Raw genomic sequence first — 18,087 nt, forward strand, 5'->3', positions numbered from 1 at the left:
TTTTGTACTCAGTGCATGGGCACTCTATTTAATTTCTTGACATGTTCTGCACTTATCAATGATGTATATACTCTGTGACTGTAGACAAAGTAACTAAATAGATTATAGAAAAATTTGTTGCTCATGGCAAGTCCAATTGACTCACCATCGCTGCCAAATTTTTGCCCCCTCAGTGGAGGGTTATGTAAGAGGTCCATGATTAAAGAATTTGTTGCTAGCGCACTCGAGCTGATGTAATTTCGATGGATTGCTCACGTGCTGCCTGCGATATGTAAGCTGTAAGAGAATCTGACACCAAAGAGCAGTGTTGACTGCAGTAGGAACTGTTTGGTAGTAGCAGTAAGTAGTTGCTAGCAGTCTGGTGTATCGTGTTAGCTGGGCCGGTCGTGGTGGAACGATGGCGGAGCCTGAGCGTTGTAATTTGCCCTTAGAATTCTATCATCTGTGTGTAACATGCAGTGTCTTTTAGTTACATATTGTTCATATGTACACTCAATTCTTAGCTATGGCATTCTTTTTTGGGGAACAAATCCACAAAATATGAACACAATTTTCAAACTCCAGAAAAGAGCCATAAGAATAATAACCAGAAATAGTAGTCGAGCTCATTGTAAAGATCTGTTCAAAACACTGGGAATTTTAACTACTCCATGTGAACACATTTACCAGTCAGTTGTACACATCAAAAGTAACATTGGCAATTACTGCACAAACAGCTCTGTCCATGACCATGCAACAAGAGATAGACTCAACTTACATTTACCAAGAAAAAATAAACATAAAACTCAAAACAGCATTTTCTACCAAGGAATAAAACTGTACAATAAATTACCAAGAGATTAAAGAAATTTCAAAAATACACTTATTTAAGAAGGCAGCTAAAAATTACCTGTTATGCAATACATTTTATACATTGAAGGATTACTTAGATAAAGCAGAGTAGGGGTTTGATAAAAAAATGTTATACAAACAAATAATAATAATTATAAAACATCCAATATTCCACATAACACCTTCACTTTATTCTTCTTTTTTCCTTTCTAGAGACACTCTCCCCTCATGCTATGCATAGCACAATACTAGCACCTCTTCCTCTTTCTGAGCTCAACATCTCACTCATTATGAAGGGATGCTGACTCAGTTTTTCAGGATAGCAAATGGGAACTTGCAGTACAGAAAATGGCCCAAGGATCGTGTGTGTTGTGTGTTGTGTGTGTTGTGTGTTGTGTGTGTTGTGTGTGTTGTGTGTGTTGTGTGTGTTGTGTGTGTTGTGTGTGTTGTGTGTGTTTTGTGTGTTGTGTGTGTTGTGTGTGTTGTGTGTGTTGTGTGTGTTGTGTGTTGTGTGTGTTGTGTGTGTTGTGTGTGTTGTGTGTGTTTTGTGTGTGTTGTGTGTGTTGTGTGTGTTGTGTGTGTTGTGTGTGTTGTGTGTGTTGTGTGTGTTGTGTGTGTTGTGTGTGTTGTGTGTGTTGTGTGTGTTGTGTGTGTTGTGTGTGTTGTGTGTGTTGTGTGTGTTGTGTGTGTTGTGTGTGTTGTGTGTGTTGTGTGTGTTGTGTGTGTTGTGTGTGTTGTGTGTGTGTGTGTTGTGTGTGTGTTGTGTGTGTGTGTGTGTTGTTGTGTGTGTGTGTGTGTTGTGTGTGTGTGTGTTGTTGTGTGTGTGTGTGTTGTTGTGTGTGTGTGTGTTGTTGTGTGTGTGTGTGTTGTTGTGTGTGTGTGTGTTGTTGTGTGTGTGTGTGTTGTTGTGTGTGTGTGTGTTGTTGTGTGTGTGTGTGTTGTTGTGTGTGTGTGTGTTGTTGTGTGTGTGTGTGTTGTTGTGTGTGTGTGTGTTGTTGTGTGTGTGTGTGTGTTGTTGTGTGTGTGTGTGTTGTTGTGTGTGTGTGTGTTGTTGTGTGTGTGTGTGTTGTTGTGTGTGTGTGTGTTGTTGTGTGTGTGTGTGTTGTTGTGTGTGTGTGTGTTGTTGTGTGTGTGTGTGTTGTTGTGTGTGTGTGTGTTGTTGTGTGTGTGTGTGTTGTTGTGTGTGTGTGTGTTGTTGTGTGTGTGTGTGTTGTTGTGTGTGTGTGTGTTGTTGTGTGTGTGTGTGTTGTTGTGTGTGTGTGTGTTGTTGTGTGTGTGTGTGTTGTTGTGTGTGTGTGTGTTGTTGTGTGTGTGTGTGTTGTTGTGTGTGTGTGTGTTGTTGTGTGTTGTGTGCAGTGACTGATAGTGAAATATGAGTGAATATTGTGGCATTACATTATTTAATGAGTTATTTGTAAATAAATTATTGTATACCAGGAGTAAAATCTAATGATTGTCTCTAACTAGAAGTCTGTAAATATGTGTATACGAATTAGCTTATTGTAAATTGATCTAAGCTTGTAAATACTTTGACATGTCCTATATCCTTGTAAAAAGAGATCTACGGATGAATAAAACTACTACTACTACTACTACTACTACTACTACTACTACTACTACTACTACTACTAGTATAAGGTAAAAGCAGCCTCGCGCATATGTAGTATTGTTATATCAAGTCCCATGTAAATGTTTTTTATAAAATCGCTTAATAACAAAGTAACTTTTGACAATCATTCATTTCAATTTAAAGAATTTACTAATTTCTCCAATCCTTGGTCATCCCGATTATTGAAAACAAAAATCAGTTGTTTCTTTTTATACATGACAAATCTATCTGCCAGTATTGCACTGAGCTGCGCCAGGAAAATTTCTTATAGTAGCAGATATATACGCGTTATTCGGCGACCTAATTAAGGTAAGATTTTTCAGTTTATTCAGAATGATGTATCAGGGCCATGACACAGCACTGCTGATGTCCAAAATTTACCAGGTTAAATTGATTGTCAATTATTGAAAGGTTATAAGTGAAAGACAATGTTATTGAGAGGTTTCACATTGTACTATTGGTAGGTTACTTAAATGTCAATGTTATATATATTTTCACTGTTGGGTAGTTACTCTAAATGAGAATATTATTTTTTACTGTTAGTAGGTCACGTAACAGATTTTGTGGGGAGGTTACAATCTTACCTGTCACAGCCTCAGCAAGACAAATTTAAATGAGCTTACATTCATTACAGAACCATTTTGTTACAACACTATGACGGTTAAAATCTATAACAGATTGTATTGTCACAATCATTTAAAAAAATAATTTTCAACAATATGAGCAATAAAATTATTTCGATATTTTAATTTTCTATGAAATATTCGATCATTTTTTGACTAAGAAAGAAGAGAACTGAATAAGCCCCTCTTCTCAGACCCTCACTGCTAGATGGTTGAATTTATCTTCTACCTCAAATTATGTTCCGAATTAAGGCAATCTAAGTCAATTGCGTCTTTATTTTGAGAGTCGTGTGCGTAACCATGCACCCATGCGGTGACTTAGATGTAAACAGGGTTAATTTAAGCTAGAACGTACCGGAACGGCGTTTCAGTACCTTCTAGAGAATGTTCTTTGAACTCAGTGGAACAAGTCGGCAGCGGAGATTTGAAATAATACATGTGTATTAAAGGGCAGCGTTACTATAATTTGCCACTGTACCGGCACCAGCGCGATGCAATGGAAGTTAAGCGACGTGTGGACCTGATACCTTTTATGTGAAAAGGAAAGTTAATTTACCTAAAAACGTCGGTTTATGCCATACGAAAAGATGTAATTAACAAATCGCAATATAATAATTACGTGTCATCTAATCGACAGAGTGATGTATTGTCTTCGACAACATTTTATCACATTGATGAATTTAAAATATCTAACCAGACACAAAAAGTGTTGATGAAATCACTAAACTATATTTGAAATATATTACATTACAGCTACACATTACATTACCTTTATGGTACTGGATGTAGGATGTAGTAATAACGTATGGATGAAAGGATTTTCGAGGAATACACTAGAAAATAATTTAAGGGAATCTATTTTGATAACTGCATTGACTGCAGCAGATAAATTCAGTGGTATCGATATGAAATTCAGTGACTGAGATACATAATCCATTCATTTAACGATACATATAGGACTCTCGACTTGAGTATTTTTTCGTTGGTTTAATATGTTCTGCGAACTTGAAGTTAAAAGAACGTTGTTACGGATTGGAATATTTCGCAGTGTACTGTCTGGAGGGTTCTTACGGTTGAAGGGCAGTGGTAATGGTATCTGTTCTGGTAATTCGGAGTAAAAAAGGTTACTATTAAAGGCGAAGCTGCTTCTCCGTTCCACAGCTTAATTTTGGGTTGACATAAGAGAGCTATTCGGAAAGTAAGGTCCTATTGGTCATGAAATGGGAACGACTGTGAAAATCACCTTTACTTGTAACAGTCAACTACACCTTTGAGCTACTTCTACACACATTCGCTGCTCATACTTAAACATCAGTTTTAGCGTTGCACCAGCTTTCCGATACCCTCCTCATAGAAGGTAGACGCCTGTTCTTTCAGCCAACTGCCTGTGCTGGTTTACAGTTCGCTGTCGCTGCCATATTATCATAGGCAGCGTTTCATGCGAGCAGAGATTAAACTGCAGGGGATTCAATCACGGGCTGTATTTTGGGTGATCAAACACTTCCCATAGAAGACGCTACGGCGTCTTCGTTGCCTCTGTGGAGTGCGGCTGAGAATTGTAATGAAGGAAACAAATGACGATTCTTATGTGGGCTGCATGGCATCAGGCGAAATCTCTCACCACACACTCTTACTTGGCGAGACACTATTTTCTAGGCATCGTTACGTGCCCACTGTGTTCTCAGAAATGGTAAGGTGACGTGGCGCGATTGATGACCACGTTAGAAACACTTCCCAACCACCTGCGCAAAGCTTTATCGGATTTTCACTGTGGTTTTCATTTCACGTCCGATCGGACAGGGCTTTCCGTATAGCCCTTGGACGTCTCCCATGATCTGAGGATACCTGTATTGTGGCGATAATGGATATGGACTCAATGTCTTAAGATTGTCTGTGGGTTTTCGCTTAAAATCCATTGAATGCAGGCATTACATCGGGTTGGTGCACAACTTCGTAACGTTTTGCCTTAACTTGAATAAACACAACAGATACACTTAGGAGACTTGATTATCAAGTCTGCCAACACTGGGGTACTTTGCAGTTTCACGAATGTAGAAATCACATGGTTTTAAGGCGAAGAAATCGTCGCACCGTGATTGTAGTGCATTTTCATCTTAAAAGGAAATTCCTTGAAAGCTGTAAGGATAGAGAGTGAAAAAGGTGAAAATCTGAGGGCGCAAGATTAGGCGAATAAGGTTGGTGACTTCCCTACCCAACTCCGTTAGTGTTTTCTCAGTCCAGCACAATGCAGTCTTCCTGGTCATCGTTCTCGGTCTGAGCCTGCAGTCGCGTTTCCAACAGATGAATAACAAATTTTGTGGATGTGTTAGGTCTGTATGGGGGGACTGTGGAAGGTTCATAGTCGGTAATAGTGAAGAATTACATGATCTATGGATGAAATTAACCTTTTTAATGAGTACAAAATATGGATTGAGAATAAATCGAAGTAAGACGGAAGTAATGAGAAGTAGCACAAAAGAGAGAGATACTTAACATCAGGATCGATGGTCACGAAGTAGACGTATTTCAGGACTCCTACTATCTATGCAGAAAAATAACCAGTGACCGACGGAGCAAGGACGACATGAAAAGCAGACTAGCACTGACATAAGGGGCATTGCTGCCCAAAAGAAATTTATGAAGAAAGAATGACGTGGTGGTGCTGCACAGAATATCAGCAGAAAGGAATATGTTGAAAACACTGACAAGGAGAAGGGACAGAATTATAGGACATATGTTAAGATATGTTGTTGTTGTTTTCAGTCCTGAGACTGGTTGAGGCAGCTCTCCATGCTAATCTATCCTGTGCAAGCTTCATCTCCCAGTACTTACTGCAACCTACATCCTTCTGAATCTTTTTAGTGTATTCATCTCTTGGTCTCCCTCTACGATTTTTACCTCCACACTGCCCTCCAATGCTAAATTTGTGATCCCTTGATGCCTCAGAACATGTCCTACCAACCGGTACCTTCTTCTTGCCAAGTTGTACCACAAACATCTCTCCTCCTCAATTCTATTAAATACCTCCTCATTAGTTATGTGATCTACCCAACTAATCTTCAGCACTCTTCTGTAGCACCACATTTCGAAAGCTTCTCTTCTCTTCTCTTCTTGTCCAAACTATTTATTGTCCATGTTTCACTTCCATACATGGCTACACTCCATACAAATACTTTCAGAAATTACTTCCTGACACTTAAATCTGTACTCGATCTTAACAAACTTCTCTTCTTCAGAAACGCTTTCCTTGCCATTGCCAGTCTACATTTTATATCATCTATATCATCTCTACTTCGACCATCATCGGTTATTTTGCTCCCCAAATAGGGCCTTGTTTCGACTCAGGTCTTTCAGTGCTTTGTCAAACTCTTCACTATCTCCCATTTCATCTTCATCTACATCCTCTTCCATGTCCATAATATTGTCCTCAAGTACATCGCCCTTGTATAATCCCTCTATATACTCCTTCCACCTTCCTGCCTTCCCTTCCTTGCTTAGAACAGGGTTTCCATCTGAGCTCTTCATATTCATGCAAGTGGCTCTTTTCTCCAAAGGTCTCCTTATTCTTCCTGTAGGCAGTATCTATCTTAACCATCGTGAGGTAATCCTCTACTTCCTTAAATTTGTCGTCTAGCTATCCCTGCTTAGCCATTTTGCACTTCCTGTCGATCTCATTTTTGCGACGTTTGTATTCACTTTTGCCTGCATCATTTACTGCATTTTTATATTCTCCTTTCATCAATTAAATTCAATATTTCTTCTGTTACCTAAGGATTTCTACTAGTCATCGTCTTTTTACCTACTTGATCCTCTGCTGCCATCACTACTTCATCCCTCAGAGCTACTCATTCTTTTTCTATTGTATTTCTTTCCCCCATTTCTGTTAATTGTTCCCTTATGCTCTCCCTGAAACCCTGTACAACCTCTGGTTTAGTCAGTTTATCCAGGTCCCATCTCCTTAAATTCCCACCTTTTTGCAGTTTCTTCAGTATTAATCTACAGTTCATAACCAATAGATTGTGGTCAGAGTCCAAATCTGTCCCTGGAAATGTCTTACAATTTAAAACCTGGTTCCTAAATCTCTCTTACCATTATATAGTCTATCTGATACCTTCTAGTATCACCAGGATTCTTCCATGTATACAACCTTCTTTTATTCGGGAATGGTTTCTGTGGTTCTAGAGGAGCAGTAGTCGGCAAAAACAGTGGAAGAAGATGGTGATTGGGATGTAAGCTGCAAATACTACTGTGGTGAAGAGGTTGGCACAGGAGAGGAATTAGTGGCAGGTGGCATCAAACTAGTGAGAAGACCGATGATGACAACCCCCCTCCCACCTCGCCCCCCATCTCTCCAGAGAAATGGTAAGCGCGGTTTTGTTGAGGGTGGCCAAAGAAAACATTTCAGGCACGCCGATGCTCAGTATTGACACGAAAAGAGCACAGGACGGGGCTGCATGGCGTCAAGGAAAACACCTAAACGTGTGGCGTTGATTCCTAGAAAACGGCAGTTCACGGTGCAGTGAGAAAGACGAAGTTCTTGGCAACCTGTGACACTGCTGACACTCCTTTGATAATGCAAACCTTGTATAAAGTCGTCAGGCGCATGCAACCCCATTGAAAGTGTGTAGAGCGTCCGCAATTTTTGCTCCGGTACACAGGTAAGAACCACCAGAGACCGTTAAAAATCATTCGACGAAAAATGTGAACGTGATCCGAAGTAAAAAAGTGTTTAAGCTTCTCCAGTCCCTATGCTTCGCAACCCCCCCCCCCCCCCTCCGATAAAGGGTGGGCGGGGGATGACACACTAAAAGGGATGACACATTAAAAAGGTTTTCTCTCTCCCTTTAAGACACGAAGTTAGGCCCATCTGCAGACTCGAGCTAAGCACTTAAAAATGTACATGCATAAAGACTACCAGTCATTTACTACTATTCATCGAGTGATGGGCATCCGTTCCAGCACTCCTGAGCTGAGTGATGGTATGTCGTCTATCGCCTACTCCCTGCATGAAGATGTAGCGTTACGCGGGTGTGTGCGAGCTAGTCAGCGGCGTAGAATTAGTACAGGTGCAGCGGATTTTGTTTGTGAAGCTGTGTGGCCCGAGGGTGGAGAGTGCGTCGAGGCCGGGCGGGCCAGTGCATCCTCTGCAGGCAAGCCAGGTGCAGGAGAGAGGAGCAAAGGTCCGACTGTGGGGAAAACCCCCGGTATGAGAGCACTGCCGCCAGCACTTGCTAGCACGGCAGCAGGCACGAGCCCGAGCCTGTGGCTGTGTGGCGGCGGTTCCCTTTGATCACAATCCATCGACAGTGATCTGGAAGTCAGTCCTTTGATGTTCCACATCTGAGAAATTCATGTCCAATATCTCTCCCCTCCCTCTCCCCTCCCTCTCCCCTCCCTCCCTCCCTCCCTCCCTCCATCCCTCCCTCCGCTATTTACTGGTGTAACACTTACACCTCAAACCTGTAGACCAAGGTGTTCTGTCCCGTTAACACCACCACCACCACCACCACCACCACCACCACCACCACCACCACCACCACCACCACCACCACTTGTGAACTGGTGGCAACACTCTATACCGGCTGAGCTGCTGGAAAGGAAGGACATAGGTACTTATTGAGTTTATATTTTTTAATTTTATTTTTAGGGTGTTATCCTGCTGGATTGTTCTACAGCTGCCTCCACACTCATTTACCCCTATCACTTTTCTCTGCCCGCTTCTAATTTTTCTGACCGTGCATGTTTTACAATATGTTCACCTTGCTGTGTCCTGGAGTCCACAATACCACTCGAAATTACGCGAAACAATCCACCACCCGCTCCCACTTTCTCCTATCCTGCAGCTGCAGCTGTGGCGATTCTTGGACAGCTGTGTGCTGGCAGGGCAAAGATTCTCAATGTGCGTGGTCCGTTGCTGGCTTTTCATTGTCTATACCAAACCATGGGAGCCTCACACATCTGTTGGTCCTTCTGCTGCTTGCCCCAAAGCGCTCACTTTGGAGTATGGGGCTCAATTGAGGTAGTTCACAGAGGGCGTTAGAAATTGACGGAAATGCACCGTTCCGCCCTCATTTACTTGTAGTGTGGGTGAGGTGGTGTCTTTGTTTTCGAGGGTGTTGTCCTACATTGGCCACATCCAGCGTGTGATATACATTCACCCTGCAAGTTTCTCTCAAATGCACTATGGTGACAAACTGTAAAGTGATAAAACAACTACCCTGCGCACCAAAGAAAACATTTTCTGCGTAACACAGCCAGCGATACGGCATTGCTGTATGCCCTACACAAAAATACCCCTTCACACACACACACTTCTTCTAAAGGTATTAACCTACAAGCTATCTCCACACACCACCCGCTCCAGCCCCCCCCCCCCCCCCCCTTACATACATGTATTATCCTGTCTCACCCCTCTTGTACATGTATATAGTCTAAAATCGATAACACACAATATACTTCCATATTTTCTACATGAACATTACATAATGTCCTTGTTCTTTAGGAACATAAGTCTGAGTAAAAGTGAGAACTATTTCGTGTCAGACTTCAAGTTCTGAAACATCATAAGTCATACACTGTTGTGAGATGGAAACTTCCAGTGTAACAGTCCTACCTAACGTCAACCTACCTTTTATAAGCGACCAGCTATTAAAAAACTTAATTGCAATGATGATAATGCGGTCATGATTCCACGAGAACAGACAAAACTGATTTTTCAGTCTGGCAGAAAAATTGGTATAATTTGAGTGCCTTTCTCGCATTCAAAATTAGTATATGTGGATGTGTAAATAAATTGTCATGTGCATGGCTATTACACGCATTGTCAGTACAGAAGTTTCCTTCATGCTCATCAGCAAAAAGTCGTGTTTATGTTCTACAGTATGCACATCTTCAATCTTCTCATTATTTTGTAATACCCTACACAGTAAAACCACGAACTATATTGGCAGCACTCTGCCGTCTATTTCGAACTGAGCTCCCCCTTAATAGAACCTATCGACTAAGAATCCTGAGCACAACTGTAGAGTCTCTCTCTCTCTCTCTCTCTCTCTCTCTCTCTCTCTCTCTCTCTCTCTCTCTCTCTCTCTCTCTCTCTCTCTCTCTCTCTCTCTCTCTCTCTCTCTGTGTGTGTGTGTGTGTGTGTGTGTGTGTGTGTGTGTGTGTGTGTGTGTGTGTGTGTGTGTGTGTGTGTGTGTGTGTGCGCGCGCGCGCGCGCGCGCAATATTGTCTCAGATTTAGTTTAGAACTGATACATAATAGGAATTCGGGAGGACGACGGTTCAATCCCGCGTCCGGCCATCCTGATTTAGGTTTTCCGTGATTTCCCTAAATCGCTCCAGGCAAATGCCGGGATGGTTCCTTTGAAATGGCACGGCCGACTTCCTTCCCCATCCTTCCCTAATCCGATGAGACCGATGACCTCACTGTCTGGTCTCTTCCCACAAACCAACCAACCAACATAATAGGAAAACACTATACCCACTACATTCAACATCTCGTGATGGTAGAGAGAGAGAGAGAGAGAGAGAGAGAGAGAGAGAGAGAGAGAGAGAGAGCGAGAGCGAGCGAGCGCGGAGTTCCATGTTTTTGCTTTCAGAAAGATCATAACACATGTTCCAAACGTACACGACGACGTACACACATTCCAATATATTAACGGCCTTTCTGTGAAACTGTCATGTACCACCGAACCTTAGCAATACTACCTGACATCGGATCATGACTGCTGCCATACCAAGAGCTCCCCCATATGCGGTTATGCACTGTGAGTCATAGAAATGGATGCACCCTGATAGATGCCGTGTTTGTTGACTGTGTCCAAAAATTTTGGGTTTAGGAAATCAAGGAGACTAGCATTTCCCGTCGTTATGAGTGTCATTCAAGTGACAGATGCTTCCAAGGAAGCCAATGAAGGGATCGCTAGAGGTTTACAAGCACAAGCACGTTTGTGGTGAGGTTTGACTTACTGGTATACATGTCTTTAGGATCCCATGCACACGAAATGTACGACAGAATGTTTCAATATTTAACAGTTTCATGAGGGCTGTTGCTCACTGTATTATTTCAAGCATCACACACGCGTTAGTAATGGAGGGAAGGTTTAGCAACTATACAGAAATTGAGAACTAGGCTGCAGTGTCATTGACTGAAAGCATCACAGAATCATAGCAATGGGACGTTATACCGACATAAGTCATCGAGAGAAGTAGTTTGGTACTCGAGTAATTGGGTAAAATGCGTTGGCATTATGGAAAATCTGTAAAATGATGAAAGTACCACAAGAATGAGGGTACTTCCATTTTTGATCATGTGTGTGAAAAGCCTTCCATTTAGCCACCAGAGTGGCTGACGACTGATAGTGTATACTGTGCTCTATGGGTTTAAATCTAACAGTGCAAACCCTATTCCACATGAAGTTACTCACTGTTAGATATAAAAATGATAGATGTAGTTTCCAAACATTCAGAGGTCAGAATGAACACCACCTAGGACGTCGAAACAGAAATGTACCTGGGTGCAGTATGAGGAATCGGTGCTGTTGGTCTCCTTGAAAATGGAACACTGTGACATCTACTACCCCATCACTATGGAACATGAGTGTAAATGTAGAGATCATTACCCTCAAACAACTTTTTGGAAATGCGTCACAATGTGGCAAACTCTTCCAGTTTCCGTATGTTGCGATATTTTCCACGTTTTCGCCAGTAAGAAACACCATCCCCCTCTTTTATTTCCACCATGCTCGTGTGTGTTGCGGGGGCAGTGCATCCTATATCATCGGATGTCCAGCTTTCTGTGAAAGTTAATGGACTGAAACATGTTAATGTCAGCTTAGCACCTGATATAGATTGCATCGTGGTGTGAAAAGAGAATGCATGGGGGTGTACAAATGTCTTCATACTCTGCTAGGATTTGCTACAGGAAAAGAACAATGTATTAAACTGCTTACAGAACTACGAGGCGGGAACCCTTCATGATGTTAGAGGCAGCGCTGTTTTGTTACTGACTTTGTGTGAGACTTTCTGCTACATTGAGGGAACATAATTGTTAAGAGAAGTGGCGTGTCTTACAGCTGGCTGGCCAATAAGAAATGTAATACCATTTATTAGGTTTTTGTTTGGACTTACGTTTAGATTCAGTGACGAAGATCATGAGACATGTTGACAGAATTGAATATTCTATGCAAATTTGGAATCATAAGAATAATATGAGGTCTGAACAATTGTTGAAAGTATGATGTCCGAGGTGTTGGATGACAAAGTGAAGCAATGGATAGTCATCAACACTTCCATTGAGCATGATGGTAGAGGGACAGATGAAGCGATATAGTGATGTAAACTTGCCGGCTTGTTGCTCATGACTTGCGGTGTAGCGTTGCATAATGGATTAGCGATCTCGGACCTGCATGGAATGAATGAACATCTCTTGATTAAGACGTGGGCCACCATGGGGGCTGCTGAACCAGTCATAGAGGGTGCAAGGATCCGGTTGTCCTATGAATGTACTTTCGCAGTCTTTGCACTGTCAGACATTGAACCATGACAGATACAGAATGGATAGATTTGCAAAAAGCTCTGTCCATAAACTGAGTCTTCAGTGTCGTAACTGCAGTGATTCTGTGTCAGCGACAGGGGTTATAGGTCTGATGCACGCACAGAATAATCTCTGAACTGCAATCGGACGTGGAAAATGGGCACTATAGACCTCTGGAAAGTTGCGTGGTATGTGTATTGCAAAAATTTCTTTCCTTCGTCTTCTTCGTTTCAGAAGGTAGTAATGTTATCATCATAAAGTTTCTCAGCACGGTGAGTGCGATGCAAAACTTGAAAGGTGAAAGTATGTTAGGAGTTGGAAATATATTTCCTGCATTCCATGCGACTATCAGAAAAACACACAGCCTTGATATAAGTGTTTAAGTGCAGAACCGTGATGTCTTAGGACTGTATGATTATGTTGTACAGTCAGTTCTCTCTTTCCTAAGCGTTATCGGTAAGGACACTAAATGCTAAAATACTACTACAGAACTGTTAGCACAAATTATTTACGTGAAATGTTTGAAACATATTACAGTTGGAGCCTCATCACGCATAAGCTATATATTTTACATCTCCTCAATAATCACCGTAAGTTTCTTGTTCTTTCTTTCTTCCTTCTTAAACGTCTGTTATGACCCGAACGCTCTCAAATGTTCCAGGCTCATACCTACTACACAACAATAAGAAGTGCTAACCATGCACAGATCTGGAGAGATCATGTATACTTGGATGGATGCTGTAAAGACTGGTAAGACCAGTATCAGCAGAACAACAGCTGTAGTATTGGAATGAGAATAACGGTCTGTATCACTAGCGTCAGTCGGTAGTGCAAATTTGGAACATGTGTAAGTAGGCTGTTTAGGTTTTTTTATTGGTAACGCCACATAGCGCTCTGTATGAAAAATCACTGGCTGTGCTGTGTGCAGTCAGTGGCTGGTTGGCATTGCTGTAATACTCGCCATTGTAGTGTTGGGCAGCTGGATGTTAACAGCGCGTAGCGTTGCGCAGTTGGAGGTGAGCCGCCAGCAGTGGTGGACGTGGGGAGAGAGATGGCGGAGTTTTGAAATTTGTAAGACTGGATGTCATGAACTGCTACATACATTATGACTTTTGAACACTAGTAAGGTAAATACATTGTTCTCTATTAAAATCTTTCATTTGCTAACTACGCCTATCAGTAGTTAGTGCCTTCCGTAGTTTGAATCTTTTATTTGGCGGGCAGTAGTGGCGCTCGCTGTATTGCAGTAGTTCGAGTACCCAAGATTTTTGTGAGATAAGTGATTTGTGAAACGTATAGGTTAATGTTAGTCAGAGCCATTCTTTCGTAGGATTTTTTAAAAGTCAGATTGCGTTGCGCTAATAGTATTGTGTGTCAGTTGAAGCACAGTTATGTATAATTTTTCTAAGGGGACGTTTCACATGTTAGTCTTCTCGAAAGAATAATATCGATGAGTATTTATTTAATGGAACTCGGCTCACTGTATTCCATCACAGTCGGTAGTAGTGGGTATAGTGCCCTCCTACTTCTGATCAGAGAAAAAGTTACGGGTAAGGTTGGCCAAAGACGGAGGAACGGTTATAAGATAGAGAGGACATCTAGAGTTTTGTCCAGGATCTTTACCTGATAGATCTATGAAGCAGCAGCTTGTTTCGAAATAAACGGTGGAATTCTGCTAATATAGTTCGTAGTTTTTGTGTGTTGGATGCTGCAAAATAACAAGGAGAGAAACAGAAGTGCATTGAAGCTTACTGTCGAACGTAAAAACGACTATGTTGCCTTCTGACGTACGTGAAAGACACTGTTCTGTATTGATGTTTCATGCATCTGAAATCCGTCATACTCGTGTACATGACAATTTGTAAATACTGAAATTCGCTTTTAATCTTAATAATAATAATAATAATAATAATAATAATAATAAAACCCGTGGAGGCTGGGGAAAACAATAGGCCTTCGGTGTGTTCTGCTAGTCTTAAAAGGCGACGAAAAGAACAAACCACTATTAGGGCTAACCCCCCACCCCTTTTAGTGTGATTAGTTGGCTCAGGACAGAACTAATGAAGCCTCGGACAAGCGCTGTCATGATCGGGGACGACACTTGAACCCTATGCCCGTCCGCAATGGTAACGACACTGCTGGCCACACGCAAAATGATTTAAATCCAAAAAAAGGTGTTTTACAGGACATGCTTCCTGCAACCACTCTAGAAGGAAAACAAAGACAGAGGATGAGATGGTCAGATGAAGTTAACCGACACCTCATGTTCTGTTATTACCAAGCAACAAACGTAGGAACAAACACAACTGGATAGAAATCACAAGTGTACACAACATTTGTTACCAGATACCCAGAATTAAAATTTTTAACAGAACAACGACTAGCTGATCAGATTCGTGTAATAATAAAAAATAACAGGACACCCCCAGTCAGAATTAGAAAACATCAGACCAGTACAACAAATACTGGATCAAAATAATGTGCAATCAGAAGAAGAAGAAAATACAGTAATGGACTCAAACATCCCAGAGCAAACAAACAAAGAACAACACGCATCAATTAAACAATCAGAGGAAAATGAAATCTTAAGACAGCCACCAGAACAAGCACAAATAGAACATAAAGTGACACACATGTTAGATATAGAAGAAACATTTCAGTTCACACACACACACACACACACACACACACACACACACATATATATATATATATATATATATATATATATATATATATATATATATATATAATACAAAGACACAAATACAGACATCAGACCATTCTTGCATAGACCACCAAATAACCGAGAAGTCGAAACAACAACAACAATAACAACTATCAACACAATCATACACGTCAAAATAAACGAAAATATAACTATGGAAGAGTTACAACTACCGGTTTATGTAGGAGCACTCACTACACTAAATATACACACTAGGCAGAGATCAGAACCAACCAACACTCAGAAGAAACCCACAAAACCAGCATGGCAACACGGGCTAAACATCAGAATAGAAAAACTTAGAAAAGACATCAGACAGCTAACACAGTTTATAAGAAATGAAATATCAGACAAAAAACGAAAAAGGTTAGGTAAAATCTCACAACTAGAAGCGATAGAGCAATTAGATGAAAACAAGCGGAGATTACAAGCATTGGCCAAGCGACTTAGAAGATACAAAAAAAAGTGAAAATAGAAGGAAACTAACAACCAAAAGAAATTTTACCAGACAATAGATAACACACTCATTAAAATAGACAGTCCACCAAACATAACAGACATGGAACACTTCTGGAGCAACATATGGACAAACCCGGTACAACATACGACATGCGTGGTGGTTACAAGCAGAAAGACTCATACAAGATGATACTACAAATGCCTGAAGTGATAATTTTGCAACATGAAGTCACCCGAGCAGTTCTACACACAGTTGGAAGGCCCCTGGAAATGATAAAATAGGAAATTTCTGGCTAAAGTAGTTCACTTAAACACATTCACATCTAACTAAATTATTTAACAATTACATTGCAGACCCACACACAGTCCCTGATACTTACACAAGGAATAAGTTATCTGAAACCTAAAGATCAAGCAGACACAGCAAACCCAGCAAAATATCGCCCCATAACACGCCTACCAACGGTATACAAAATATTAATTTCAGTCATCACACAGAAATTGACACATACAACACAGAACAAAATTGTAAGTGAATAACAAAAAGGCTGCTGCAAAGGAGCACGAGGTTGCAAAGAGCAACTGATAATACACTCCTGGAAATTGAAATAAGAACACCGGGAATTCATTTTCCCAGGAAGGGGAAACTTTATTGACACATTCCTGGGGTCAGATACATCACATGATCACACTGACAGAACCACAGGCACATAGACACAGGCAACAGAGCATGCACAATGTCGGCACTAGTACAGTGTATATCCACCTTTCGCAGCAATGCAGGCTGCTACTCTCCCATGGAGACGATCGTAGAGATGCTGGATGTAGTCCTGTGGAACGGCTTGCCATGCCATTTCCACCTGGCGCCTCAGTTGGACCAGCGTTCGTGCTGGACGTGCAGACCGCGTGAGACGACGCTTCATCCAGTCCCAAACATGCTCAATGGGGGACAGATCCGGAGATCTTGCTGGCCAGGGTGTTGACTTACACCTTCTAGAGCACGTTGGGTGGCACGGGATACATGCGGACGTGCATTGTCCTGTTGGAACAGCAAGTTCCCTTGCCGGTCTAGGAATGGTAGAACGATGGGTTCGATGACGGTTTGGATGTACCGTGCACTATTCAGTGTCCCCTCGACGATCACCAGAGGTGTACGGCCAGTGTAGGAGATCGCTCCCCACACCATGATGCCGGGTGTTGGCCCTGTGTGCCTCGGTCGTATGCAGTCCTGATTGTGGCGCTCACCTGCACGGCGCCAAACACGCATACGACCGTCATTGGCACCAAGGCAGAAGTGACTCTCATCGCTGAAGACGACACGTCTCCATTCGTCCCTCCATTCAAGCCTGTCGCGACACCACTGGAGGCGGGCTGCACGATGTTGGGGCGTGAGCGGAAGACGGCCTAACGGTGTGTGGGACCGTAGACCAGGTTCATGGAGACGGTTGCGAATGGTCCTCGCCGATACCCCAGGAGCAACAGTGTCCCTAATTTGCTGGGAAGTGGCAGTGCGGTCCCCTACGGCACTGCGTAGGATCCTACGGTCTTGGCGTGCATCCGTGCGTCGCTGCGGTCCCGTCCCAGGTCGACGGGCACGTGCACCTTCCGCCGACCACTGGCGACAACATCGATGTACTGTGGAGACCTCACGCCCCACGTGTTGAGCAATTCGGCGGTACGTCCACCCGGCCTCCCGCATGCCCACTATACGCCCTCGCTCAGTCCGTCAACTGCACATACAGTTCACGTCCACGCTGTCGCGGCATGCTACCAGTGTTAAAGACTGCGATGGAGCTCTGTACGCCACGGCAAACTGGCTGACACTGACGGCGGCGGTGCACAAATGCTGTGCAGCTAGCGCCATTCGACGGCCAACACCGTGGTGTGTCCGCTGTGCCGTGCGTGTGATCATTGCTTGTACAGCCCTCTCGCAGTGTCCGGAGCAAGTATGGTGGGTCTGACACACCGGTGTCAATGTGTTCTTTTTTTCCATTTCCAGGAGTGTAGATACAGAGGTGACATATCAAGCTAAAACTAAACAAAAGTCGTTGCACTACGTATACATTGATTACCAAAAAGCTTTTGATAGTGTACCCCACTCATGGTTACTACAGATAAAAAGTAGATCCTAAATTAATACAGTTCCTAAACATAGTAATCAAAAACCACATTTAATATCCAAACAAATTCAAATATCACATCACAGCCAATACAGATTAAGCGTGGAATATACCAAGGAGACTCATTAAGTCCTTTCTGGTTCTGCCTTGCTCTGAACCCACTATCCAACATGCTAAATAATA

Source organism: Schistocerca gregaria, chromosome 1, assembly GCF_023897955.1.
Source record: "Schistocerca gregaria isolate iqSchGreg1 chromosome 1, iqSchGreg1.2, whole genome shotgun sequence".
NCBI classification, from domain to species: domain Eukaryota; kingdom Metazoa; phylum Arthropoda; class Insecta; order Orthoptera; family Acrididae; genus Schistocerca; species Schistocerca gregaria.